The 13466-nt window shown below is 40.8% G+C and overlaps 1 protein-coding gene across 3 annotated transcripts in view; it reads left to right on the top strand.

The window, feature by feature from the left end:
- Positions 1-13466, top strand: part of LOC101933896 (chondroitin sulfate proteoglycan 4-like) — a 145937-nt gene that overhangs the window by 60159 nt on the left and 72312 nt on the right. The window lies entirely within an intron of this gene.

The raw sequence follows: 13466 nt of genomic DNA, 5'->3' as shown, positions 1-13466 counted from the left end.
CCGGCCTGGAAACCTCCCAGGCTGCAGGCCTAGGGTAAGGCCAACTGGGTACTGGGGTTGCGAAGGGGCAGCCCACGGGTAGGCAGAGGCAGCAGGTCCAAACCCCTTTGCCTATGATGAGTGTCTTATACTGCAGTCTGCCCCAGTGAACGGGGGCTAGATGGAGACTGGGCAGTAGCCAAGACTGAGGCAAAGTGGGGATAGTGGGTGGGGGTTCCCCTGGGAGGAGGCCCAGGACTGAGGGGTTCTGCAAGGGGGGCAGAAACCCAGTGAAGGGGCACCGGGTCCTGGGAGGGACACGGGGCCAGAGTGGGGTAAGGCGGATCACCGGCCTGCAGAGGGCGCTCCAGAGCTGGGACGAGCTAATTCTCACAGACAATCTGCAGGAGGTGCCACAGGGGTGATTCTCACCGCTTACATATGGTGGAGAATGCAGGCACATATGGTCAGCCCCTGATACAAAGGGCAAGGGCTAGGACAAGGACTGGGACTATTGCCTGGACATTGAGGTGGAGAGACAAGCAGAAACGGTGGATCCCGCATACACCGGAGTGTACTATGCGGAGACTGCAGGTGTTGTCCCTGGGTAGTGCCCGGTGTCAGCGCCCCCATGGAAGGACAAGAAAGGTTCCAGAATTATTGAAGTGAAAGGTTTCGATTGACCCAATCTGATTTTTCTCCCTCAGATTTTCAGGTCATGATTTCCACTTTTCAATACAGGGAGTCCTCGGACTTATGACACAATTCGTTCCTCAGAATTGTGTTGTAAGTTGAAACCGCTTTTCCCATAGGAATCAATGGTATGAAGGGAGGAATGGTTCCTGAACCAAGGCTTGATGCACTATTTTCACCACAATAACCCAGTTTTTTGTATTAAAGGAATTATAGATGACTAATGTTGCAACATCAATGTATTTACTGTACACTATTTTGTAAACAGCATTCAAGTAAACATATAAATTCACATATGCTGCTCAGAATGCTGGCAACACAGGTTCAGAAAGCCAGGGAGAACGGCTTAGATGCTGAGCCTCAACCAATCACTGTTCAAGCTTTCTGATTGGCTGGGAGCCAATCAAAAACAAGCAGCAACCCTACCCGGCAACAAGCTCCACTGCTGCCTCAAAGCCAGTTAGAAGCAACCCCTTCCAGCTCCATACCAGTAAAACGCAACCAGGAAGTGATTTCAAGCAAACTTTATGCAAATTGAGCGTCGTAAGGGTGAAACAAGCATTGTAGGGGCAAAACGGGCAGTCAATTGAAAAACTACTTAAATGGCGTCCGACGTAAGTCGGGCATCGTAAGTCCAAGGTCTCCCTGTATGTGTGATTTCCACTTTTTGTCCCGATTGAGTACAGGAAAAAAAATTAAGTCTCAAAAATTTGAATGGGAAAGAAAACCATTTCCTGCCCAGCTCTACTCAGCACCTTGCAGTATTGGGCCCAAAATCAGGACATCAATATCAGTAACAGCATTCAGTTCTCCCCTTTTCACATGCACATACTCTTGTTCTTCATTAAGCATCTAAGAATGTAAGGATGTTGTGCTAAAAAATGTGTTTCTTCATGTTTTTTGCTCCCTGTACTTATAAAGCTTTTGCTTCTTCCATCTTGGTAAAATTAATAGAAGCAACATGAAACTAGTCACTCATTTCTGCAGCAAGTTAAAGATGGTATAGCTTCTCTTGCTACGGCCAAACCCAACAGTGAGACTGGTGCAGTGCCCTAAAATGCAAGCTGCCTCCCCACACCCAGCATCTTTTCAAATATATCCTGTTATTGTTTGAAGTATAGTCAATGAATATTTTTAAACATGCTGAAAATAATTGTCCTGGCAAATGCAATGGAAACTCTATTAATTTATCTTAACTTGATTCAAAGTAAAATTAAATGTTCAATTCCTGCCAGAGCTGCATATCTGAAATTCAATCCCAGCAGAAAGTGTTTGTGATTTGTGAAATCCCTAGCTTGAAAGCTGTTCATAGAAAGACTCTGTAATGAAGCCTTTTCTTCAACATGCTCATTTTCCCCATTTCTAGACTTGCTTCTGTGTTTCTTGGTACTGCTGTGTACCTGCTGAAACCACTACCCACTGATTAAGTTGTTTGTTTGCAGGCTGAGGTTTTAGCAGAGTAACATTTTCTTAACCTCATAGTGAGAGAGGCATAAGATCTCATAGACTGGCTGGAAAAGTAGAGACTGAGCAGATTAAGTATTGAAATCGTGCTGTATTGAATATCTCAGAACTGTTTGGACAGGAAACGAAAAATTAGATCTTCATTAGATCTTCATTAAATGATAAAGTCCATATACTGCATTTAATGTACTTTATTTTGCATAGCATCTTTCATGTATGGTGCCAGAAAATACTTCACTGAGTGAAGTAACACAATAACAGAGATCATTAAAAATAATTCGGGGGAGAGAGAAATTGAGATGAGATATTTCAGCTAATAACTGGAATGAGATGGAGAGTCAGGAAGGCAGAGAGATTTTTCCAGCCAACAAAAAATGCAGAAGAGGATTCTACATCAACAAGTGAGCCCTGTAGAAGAGAGAGAGGCCAATTGTAGACAAGCAGAGGGAATGAGGAGGGCAAGGGAGAGGCAAGTTCTATGAGGTAGGCTGGACTTGGCTGGATTCAGTGCCTAGAAGGATTTAAGAACAAGGAGAGCAATTTTGAACTGGATCCTGAAATCAATGACGAGCCGGTAGAGTTTGGATAGCAGAGGTGAAGCAGCAGTGCTTCTGTGTATGTCCAAGAAGCAGGTAGTAGTATTCCACATATACTGGGCCTTGAGAATTGATCATGTGCCACAGAAAATGGAGTTGCAATAAAGAATCAAGGTGAAAGGAAGGAGTTTTTCTTGATTGAGTGGCTGGTGAGATGCTGTAGTTAAAAGGTGCGTATCTCTATGTAACTCTATGCCTGTTGCAGGAGATTGAAAAGGAAGATTCATTTGGCTATAAGACATCCATTTTGAATGTTTTCTCCATTTACATGAGTAGCTGGCACTGTCACAAACCCCATTTCAGGGGACTCCTTGATGTGTGAGTCACTGAAATCTTAACTTATAGGTAGGAATTACTGATTCATTTTCAGACTAACACTTGTCCAGTCTGACTCAGCTGAGTATCGTATAGTGTGATCCAGATGTTGCAACAACATTCTTTAATGAATAAAAAAAATTGTTAGTTTATTGCTTTTAAAATAAATAAAAATAAATCTTGTAAATGTCTCCAGTAGTATAGTAAGGAAAGGTTTAATGTGATTTCGTATGGAGTTTTAACTCTCTCTGCAAAACAGAATTTGAAAGGTTTTCATATTTAAAAATTCATGTTTATTTGCAAACATTAAAAGACATTTATAATTTGGCTCTAGAGGCCCTGATTCTGAGCTGCATCTGCTCAGTGTGGCGCAGGATGGGGAGTAGTACAAATCCCTGAAGACTGCTTTAATTTACCCCTTGCTTCCCACAACAACCCCAAAGGGCTGTTCCAAAGACTAAGGAGAGCCAGAGTGCAGAGGTGACCAGGTTATGACCCCTTTGGATCAACCCAAAGTAGAGCAGGGACCAGAATCTGGCCTAAAATGCCATGCTCTATTCCTGTATCTAAAAACTGGTATCTGTACGTCTATGTGGATAATTAAGATGTCCAACTAGAAATTGGTACATAAGATAAAAAGGGTGCTAGTGTGTGTGAGTTGTGCAGCACTTCACAAAAGTAAGTGAAGAGGTGGTGGTGCTACAAAGTTTAGGTGTACACATGAAATCATGAGAGTAGTTGTGTGAATAACTTCCATCCCATCATACACCTGTTGACAACTACAATCCATGAAAAATGAAATTCTCTATAATTTTTAAAGTTGCAGCAGGGCTATCACCCCTATCAGAGTCTCTAGAAGATGGACTTTACAGGGCTCAGGGACCTAGATCCCAAGATCAGATCTGGATGCCGTTTGATTATATATACTCTGATGGAGAGAGAGATAAAAATCATACAATTTTTAATAGTTTATTTGTGGTCTGGCCTAACTCCCTGGAAACACATAAGTCACCTGTAAAGACAAACATCTCATTTGTTCAAATGGCACCAATTTAATACTTATCTATGCATTGGATTGATGGACCTGAAGTCAGCAGTCCTATTGATTCATATACAAACACCAGTGTGACAAATACTGTCCTACCACAACATTTCATTCCTGGCTTGGGGGAAATCAGCTGTAAGGCTTAGACTAGTGTCTATGCCTATTCCTTCCTCAGGCTCTGCTGAGTTTGCCAATTGGTACCCATTGTGCTGGTGGGATTTTGTCCCCATGGGAACTGGACTAAACACCAATTTATCTTACACAGACCACTCCAAAGCCACCAGATGGTAATAATTTTGTCACTACTGACCTGGATTCAAACCAGCCACCTACTGCCCTGAAAGCAAAAAATGCAATAGAAAATCTCTGGCTCATTACTAAAGCCCGAGATATCCAAACTTTCTATAAGGTTCTTTAGTCAGAAGGCTCATTACACACAATTTATTGTTGTTACTGTATGGGAACTCATCAGTTTGTTCCCTTTAGATACACAGTACAACTGCAAGTGTAAACCAGGTCATAATTTTAAACTTGCTGTAGTCTGGGTGAAGTTATCAGCTAATCTTTTCCTAATACAGATAGGCCCCTTTTATAGATTAAGGGCCAGGTCCTCAGTGCATTAGGAAGCATGGCACAGCTTCAGACAATGGTGGGGGGCATAGTCTCTCCTGTGTTTTGATCTGCTCAGAGCCAAGAGGGGATGGGGACTGTTGGAAGCTGTGAATTAGTGGAGGGAGCTGTACTCTGTTTCTCCGCATGTCATATATCCCGCACACTGAGGGACTGGTGTAGGAGCTGATTCTGCCAGGTTCACACCATCTGAGAAATGGGAAATTCTCAGATTTACAGCTGTAGCCAGATCCCAGCTTCTTGGGAAGATACATACACAGCTACCACTTTAACTTCTGTTTCTTTGTAATTTTTTTTTTATCACAGGAAAGGCCCATCACAAAATCTTGACATCAGTATATATAAACTACATATTTGGGTTAGATCTTTAGCTGGTTTAAACTGGCATACCTCTGTTGAAGTCAGTGGACCACACTGATCTATACCAGTTGTGGATCTGGCCCATCATCTATAAAATGTTGATTTTCGTAATGTCATCGTACATGAAAGACATGTTACATCATGACTTCAATAGTGTATTTTCCCCTATTTTGTCACCCATGTAAAGTTAAATTTTCTCCATTAAAGCTTTGATATTGTTTCAACTATTTGGAATGCACTGGAGTTGTGTTAGAGTTCTGTTATCTGATTATTACATGTTTTATTATTAACAAAATCATGAGTACCTATTTCATGGTGTTAACTGGAAGATTTAATTTACCTAGCAATCCACTACACAGATTTTTGGAACAGGATTCTGTATCATTGTTCCAATGATCTTATAAAAATCATGAGAGACAGGATATCTACTTTTTTGGCAAGATCTCCAGTATTGACTATGCTGAGATAAACCTGCATCATGTAGTCTGGTTTCCAATAAAATCCGTTCAAATTAATGTGTTAAAGATAATAAGCAAGATATATTTCTGTTTTTCTGTGATATTGCTTCACAGTCTTCTGACTATATGATACGTAAATCAATTTCCTAATTATCTTTTATCTCCTGTGTGAAATGGGTGTGAAAAAGAATTAAGCCCTTTGCTTGTATTGTTTGCAGGGCCGCCTTCTATTATCTAACATGAAAAGTCCTTTTCCTTAAAAATGCCAGGCGGCTATGACTGAAACATGCTTTGGGTACAGTGTAAGAGTCATATTGTCAGATAAAGTTAAAGCATATGTTTCAAAGTGCCAAAGATGAGTAAAGTATCTCACAAAGATTCTTTACAGTACGTCACTGACCTCAACCTCTAACCCATTACAGAAAGAGAGAGATGCAAGCGACTAATATCTTCCACAGGAATATATGATTAAGACCAAAGTGGACGCCTGACTCAGTGTCTACAACCTATCTTTGAAGGTCCCCTAAAAAAACTATAAACACAGGAAATTGCTTGGTTTCATTTCACTCGCTTTTGGGGGGAGGGGGTGGATAATGAAGAACTTCAAATGACTCTTTAGGGCGGCTATATCCTTTGGTTGGATTCGACTTGCCTGTGGCAGTTTTTACCACCTAGACCAAAGAGCTTTGTGTACACATGGGATGTGTAGTGATGAGAGAATGCATCTTTGCAATAAGATTTAACATGAAGTATAAAATCTAGAGCATGAGGTTGCATTACTGCTGTAAAGAGAAATGTTTTTTCCTGTAGCCATTTCTCCCAGTCTGAGGTGTTGTAAGAACTCAGATTCTCAATGACCAAACCCTTCTGAATGTCCTTCCTCAAGCATCCTACACTTAGAGGATAGCCTGGATTCTTTATCATTGCTATTTACATGCTCTTCTTGCCAATAAGCAGCACTGGAATCTCGCACCTTTACATTGATCAAAGCAATTTTGCCTACACATTATTGTCAAATATTTCACTAATCCTATAGGTGCTGGACAGTGGTGTTATCTCATTGCTTCTGTGACAGTGCTTGCTTTGACTTAAAGCATTAATGAGTTGAACTGTGCTGTGTCTGCTCAGATCTTGAACAAGTTGTTTTCCTGAGCCACTTAGGGTTTTTCTAATACCGCTAAGTTGGCTGCAGAGTTGAAGGTACTGCGCTTTCATCAGAGGTGTACAATATAAAATACAAAATCAGATTTACTGGTGCATAGAGTCTTCATTCCTCAGCATTTTGGAATTGAGTAGGCTGAATTCAAGACCGCCCCCCCTTGAACTTTTTTCCAGTCCAACCTACCTTATAAGTATTGTGGGCTCCTGTTTAAAAATCCAGAACTGAGCTTTTACATAACAGTGTTTCAGTTAGTTTCCTATCAAGATAATCAGAAATGCTGGTTTTATGAACCTAAAACTAGAAACATCAGGCTGAGATAATTTTGATTTAAAACATCTACAGATTTGACATTATTATCCTTAAGTCAGAGAATTCTACAAGCAGGTAGTGTATTAATCTTGAGATGGCACGTGCAAGTGCTGTATGCATATGAATGAGATGAATATTAGGCTCAGTCTGGCTAAGTGCAGAGTAAATAACAGCCCAGATCATATAAGTACAACTATGTAATGAGTTTGCAATTTTATAGGAACAGCTAAGAATCTTTATAGTCAGGCCAAGCATTTCATATACATTAAGCACATCTTTTATTGCACATACGTTGCATTAGCACCATTGTCTGGTAGTGGAGAAAATGTGTATTGGAATAAGATGGTACAAAGAGGAATATTAATCTGATGCTGTCACCTCTTCAATGGTTTGAGTTTAATGAGATGCTTTCCTGGTTTCTTCATCTCCTCACAGTGCTGTTTTTCCTTATTATATAATATCTCACTAAAAACCATTGGTGATTTGATAAACGGAAAATCTCTGACAATGTACCCATAGTCACCTTTGGTTCTTTTCTTGTTTTCTGAAAGCCTGGTTAGACACTGCTTCATGAAAAGGTAGACAAATATATTTGAAAAAGAATGTTAATATTAAAAGAGAGAGAGAGAGAAATTAGAACTGTTTCAAAAGGAGTTTTCAATGGAACATATCTTAGAAGGACTCAAATAACAACTACATTTATCTGAAGTGGCATAGTATGTTTTGTAGATACACCAGTAGAAAGGGAGATTTTTAAAATTATGTTCGGTGAAAGCCATAGATAAACTTCGTTACCATGCATCTGAGCCAGCCATAGTTAAGAGGATGGACTGAAGGCATTTCCTGTTTACCCAACACATACTTTTTCTCTTTTCTCTGAAATCTCTCTTTTTTGTCCTCTTTTCCTTTGCTGTCATTTTGTGGCATTTTGAGCCTATGGTCTGGAAGTGTCCATAAAAGTGAAGACTCCTATGGCTGAGAACTAATTGCTGCAGAGGTATTAAAGTAAGGTTATGCTATCACAACTGCTGATTTAACTATTGGAAGAGGGCCTCATGACAGAAAACATTGCCTCATACTAAGGGAGGTGAAAGACAATGCTGTGAAAATCTTCAGTTAAGGTCACAACTAGACACAGGTACACCCAGGTATAAAAAATAATGTCATACTTACAAGATGGGAAAATTTACCCTGGAATGCAAAAAAAACTGAAAAGGACTCAGAGCAACAGCAGATAATCAATGGAACATGAGCTCTCAGTGTAATGCTGTAGTAGGAGGTGTACACAGTCTACAGATGTATAAGCAGAGGAATATCAAGTAGGACTAAGAAAGTGGCAGTACCTCTGTATATGGCATAAAGGAGACCATTACTAGAACACTTATAAAAGGATGCTGGAAAACTGGAAAGGGTTCTGGATGATTAGAGGTGAAACATTCAAGGAAATAATTGAGAACATGCCTTATAGTGAACACCCTGAACCCCTCATTCCCAGCCCCACCCCACAGTCCTCACACCCGCACCTCAACCCTTTGGCCCAGCCCTGAGCCCCTTTCACAGCCCAAACCCCTCATCCCCAGCTCCGTTGGGTTGCGGGCATCAACAATTTCCTTCAACTGGGTCCCCAGAAAGAAAGTTTGAAAACCCCTGGTCCAGATGTTCATAACAGTCCCTTCAGGCCTTAAAATCTATGAATCTATGACCTAAAAAATGAGGCAGATTCTACCTTATTAAGAGTGAGGTGCACTAAAGTTATACTCCAAAAATGTCAATAGAGCTGCTGTATGCTCAGTAGCTTTGAAAATCAGGCCACTATTAACGTGTTTAAATATGGATATAGTAGCCTAAATGTAGGCAATCCAGATTTGTAAATCTTGCCCTAGAAGAGCCTCCTTTGCTCCTATGCAATACAGCCCAGAGTTTCTCCCTCAGAGTTTTGTAAGGTTCTGACATGGGATTAATACAGGTAAAAAGTGTTCACTAAGGAATTATGCCAGGGAAATGAGCAGACTCTGGAAGTGCTCTCTTTGTCTGACACTAGTTTTGACTTTGTTAGCTGAAGTTTTTAATCTAAAACAGCCAAATAAATTTCTGGTTGGCTCTTGTTGCCTAAGTCAGGTGGATTCTAGTCAATCACAGTGCAATGCTTTGAAAGAACTGACATTCTCTCAACCCCCTACGTGGAACCTTCAGGGGGATTTACCATTTCTAAACAGAAGAAATTAGTTTTCATTTTAAAAAGGAACAGATACTGGTGGTTTTTTTAATTGGGTGAAATAAGTACATCTTCTTTAAAAAGAAAAATATGATAGACATTTTGTATTACATAACGTAATTTCATACTGTAATATTGTCAAGGCTCTTCATTTTTGGATTGTATTTTGTTTTAAAATTCCTGGAATTTGATCGGTGTTCCTTACAAAAAATAAAAATTGGTGCAAAAAATTAGCGTAACAGTTTTTTGGGGTTAATGTTGGGGGATGGGAGAACAGATGAAAAGCAACAAATTGAGACAACTAAGCATATCGAAATTAAAAGCAGTTTAATTCTGTGGTTTATTTCACCACTAACAGTATGGGTGGGTGGGTGGGAGGATGTATTCACACTGCAAAAAAAAAACAATCCACAGCAGCAAGTCTCAGAGCCTGGCTCAACTGACTCGAGCTTGTGTTACAGGGCCAAAAATAGCAATGTAGACATTCCTTCTTGGGCAGGAGACCAGGCTCTGAAACTCTCCCCCCCTCACCATGTTTCAGACCCCAGGCTCCAGCCCAAACTGGAATGTTTATGCTGCTATTCTTGGCCCCATAGTGCAAGCCCCAGGAGCCTGAGTCAGTCGACCCGGGCTCAGAGACTTGGTGCGGCAGGGTTTTTTTGTTTTGGTTTTGGTTTGGAATGTAGATGTACCCTGTGTATCTTCCACTACACTGCCTTTCTTTAACAGACACCCTTGCATTTACACGTTGACTAATTTATGATTAACATAAGCACATTTCCCTAATGTAATGTATTGCATTTTCTTAACGTGATCAGTATTTTCATGTATGTGAGTGGTCCAAAACTTGGGTGAAAATTCATTTAAAAAATAGTTTTTGTAAAACTTGGGAAATTTTAGGTAAAAATTGGTAAAATCTGAAAACAAAGGGGCCTTGATACAGTTATGCTGTTGGAAAAAATCCAGAAAAGAAATAAAGCGGGGAGACTGGATGGCTCAAGGAATTGACAATCCTTTTACCTTTCAGTTTCAGGTTCAATTCCACACAGGCTATTAATAATAAAAATTTACTCTCTGACTACACTGTAGGGGCCTAAATGAAGTAAGTTTGGTGGTCTGACTGACAGGAGGACATATGTCCATATCATGAAAAATTATCAAAATAATTGGCAAAGAGGCCCGATCTTGAATGGGTCACAAAGACTAAAATATCCTCCCACAACCACCAGAGTTCAGGGATGGCAGGCTCATTTATTGTCTTTAAGGGTTGGTTAATTATGGAGCAGAGTGGCAAAAAAATACCTTGAGAAGAGTCCCGAAAATCATGTTGTTATATTTATTACTTTATTATATTATTTATTTTATTTTATATCTGAGTGTGTCCATAATGTCAATTGCTGTAAAAACATAAATGAAGGCTCAGTACCTGCCCTGAAGAGATGAGAATGTGGAAAGTCAACCAAATGGCAAAGCATAAGGAAAAGGGGACAAAATACAAATGAAGTCAAGGTAATGACTATTTATGTCTTAATTGCTCATTTAAAAAAAATTAGATATACAGACTATCCCCAATTGTCCTTCAACCTTTCTACTTTTAATCAGATAATTTCTTAAAAGGTTGGAGCAATGATGTTGATGATGAAGATATATGTTACAATGAAATGAAGCTTATGGGTTATAGCTAAGGAGGTTGATCCTTCACTAAGAATAAAAATATATGCTAACTTAGCAAAAATATTAGTAAAATAAATAGTCATTATTTAAAAATCTTTTCAGCATCATAAATCCCCAAATTAACAGTGAGCTCTTAATTTTAGCAAGAATAGATTGATAGTGTTTTTCCATCTGTTTATTTGAGTGTTATTTAAAGCAGATTCAGCAATATGTTATTTTTACACCTCTCAGATACTTTAGTTGGTGCACCAGTCCCTCCAGAAACCCAGAAATTAGAGAGAAAATCAATTCCATATTGAGTACTTCTCCTGAAAGAAACATTTTATGTACATCACTAATGCAAGCACTATGTATTTTAATGTAATATTTTTACCAGTATACATTCTATACTTGTATTTTCTAGCAGATATAAAATGTTTAAGTTTACTAGTGAATTGGAAAACACTTCTGATCTGACCTTTACTTACAAATGTCAAAGATAGATGAGTTCTTCCCCACAATTGCTCAAGAAATAAAGGCGTATTGTGGTACTTCTTGCAAGACTGAGGACTCTCAGTTGTGAAACTGACACCAGTCACTACCCAGAATTCTGACATAGCAGATGGTCAGTGGCTTTTACAGGAAAACATCAGCTCTAGTTCAGTATTTCCTTCAACAGAATATGATGTTGTGATGGTAATGTTAATTATCTCTTTCACAAGAGAAAGGAAGCATGCATCATTTACTAGGCTCACTAGCGTGAATTTGTGATTCAAGCCATCAACTCTTTCAGAGCAGCTTAACTCTGTGCAGGTTTTGAAGGTGAAAGGCACAGGTGTAGTGTATACATATCTTTGTAACTTGCCAATACAAAATTAAATCCATAAATCGTGTTCTTTTAGCAACAGTGTTCATGTGTAAAAAGTTAACACCTTCAGTTTTTCTGCAAACACTCACTCTAATAAGGGATAAATGCATGCTGTGAAGTAGTTCCTTTCATAGAGTTTAAGGCCAGAAGCGACCATTAGCTCACCTAGTCTGACCTCCTGTATATCAGAAGCCACTACATTTCACCCAGTTACCCTATACTCAGGGCCGGCTCTAACTTTTTTGCTGCCCCAAGCAGCAAAAAAAAAGCGCTGCCCCCCGAGCGCCGTGCCCCGCGCCGCCCCCCCGCCGAGCGCCGCCGGAACCCCCCCCAGCCGCCGGGCCCCGCGCCGCCCCCCGCCGAGCGCCGCTGGAACCCGCGCCAAGCCCCGCGTCGCCCCCCCCCCGCCGAGCCCCGCGCCGCAGGAGTCTACCGGAACCCCCCCCCGAGCGCCGTGCCCCGTGCCGCCCCCCCACCGAGCGCCGCGCCGCTGAGACCGCCCCCCCCCCGCCGCCCCTTACCAGGTGCCACCCCAAGCATGTGCTTGGTTGCCTGATGCCTGGAGCCAGCCCTGCCTATACTGAGCCCAAAGACTTTAGTTAGACCAATGCGTTTCAGTTCTCAGGCAGCTAGACAGCATGCCACAAGCAGAGAACAGGTAGGGTGACCAGATGTCCCGATTTTATAGGGACAGTCCTGATTTTTGGGTCTTTTTCTTATGTAGGCTCCTATTACCCCCCACCTCCTGTCCCGATTTTTCACACTTGCTGTCTCCCTAAGAACAGGAGCAGCCAAGCCACCAGTACTGGAGGTCCCTGTAATGGCAGAGAATTGATTACGTGAGATATACACAGGTGATCCATATACACTGCTGAGGAAGGCAATCCCCCTTCCCTCCCCCATAAGGTCCTTGCCAATCTGATGGGGGGATGGAAATTCCTTCTTGACCCCCAATCTACTAAGCAGTGTGACCCTGAGCATACAAGCAAGGGGCATCTAGAAAGAAGCTGTTACATTAAAGCAGGGCTCAGGAAGTTAGCAGTCCTACCCTGTTTCCCCGAAAATAAGACAGTGTCTTATATTAATTTTTGCTCCCAAAGATGCGCTAGGTCTTATTTTCAGGGGATGTCTTATTTTTCAGAAATGAAAAATGCCTTATTATCGGTGGATGCCTTATTATCGGGGAGGTCTTATTATCGGGGGGATGCCTTATATTACAACGAGAGGCAAAACTGTAAGTAGGCCTTATTTTCGGAGGATGTCTTATTTTCGGGGAAACAGGGTAGGTTCTAATCACAACTGTAACTGATTTACTGTGTGACTTGGGGTAAATTATTTAGGCTAAATTTTTGAAAGGTGGCCCAAACGGAGATATGGTGGGGCCACTTTTCACAGGTTCGCTGGACCTACAACTCCCTTGCCTTCAATTGGAGTTTTGAGGTTCAGCACTTCTTGAAATCAGGCCAAAGTTGGGTCACAAAAACTTAAGTCATCAAAAAACAGTGGTTACTAGAAAACTTTACTCTTCCCCATCTACAGATAATATTTTCCCTCCATTGTAACAAAGCTTTATTTATTCACGTTTTTAAAGGGCTTTTGAGATCTTTGGATGAAAAGTGCAGTGGAATTTACACAGTATTATGTCTTTTGGTGGGAAGGAGTCAGACCATAGGAAATAAATTGCCATTAACAGAGGGACATATGGATGGAAATAAAAAC

This window comes from Chrysemys picta, chromosome 6, assembly GCF_011386835.1.
Source record: "Chrysemys picta bellii isolate R12L10 chromosome 6, ASM1138683v2, whole genome shotgun sequence".
In the NCBI taxonomy this organism is placed as follows: domain Eukaryota; kingdom Metazoa; phylum Chordata; order Testudines; family Emydidae; genus Chrysemys; species Chrysemys picta.
This window is presented reverse-complemented; position numbering and strand designations above follow the sequence as displayed.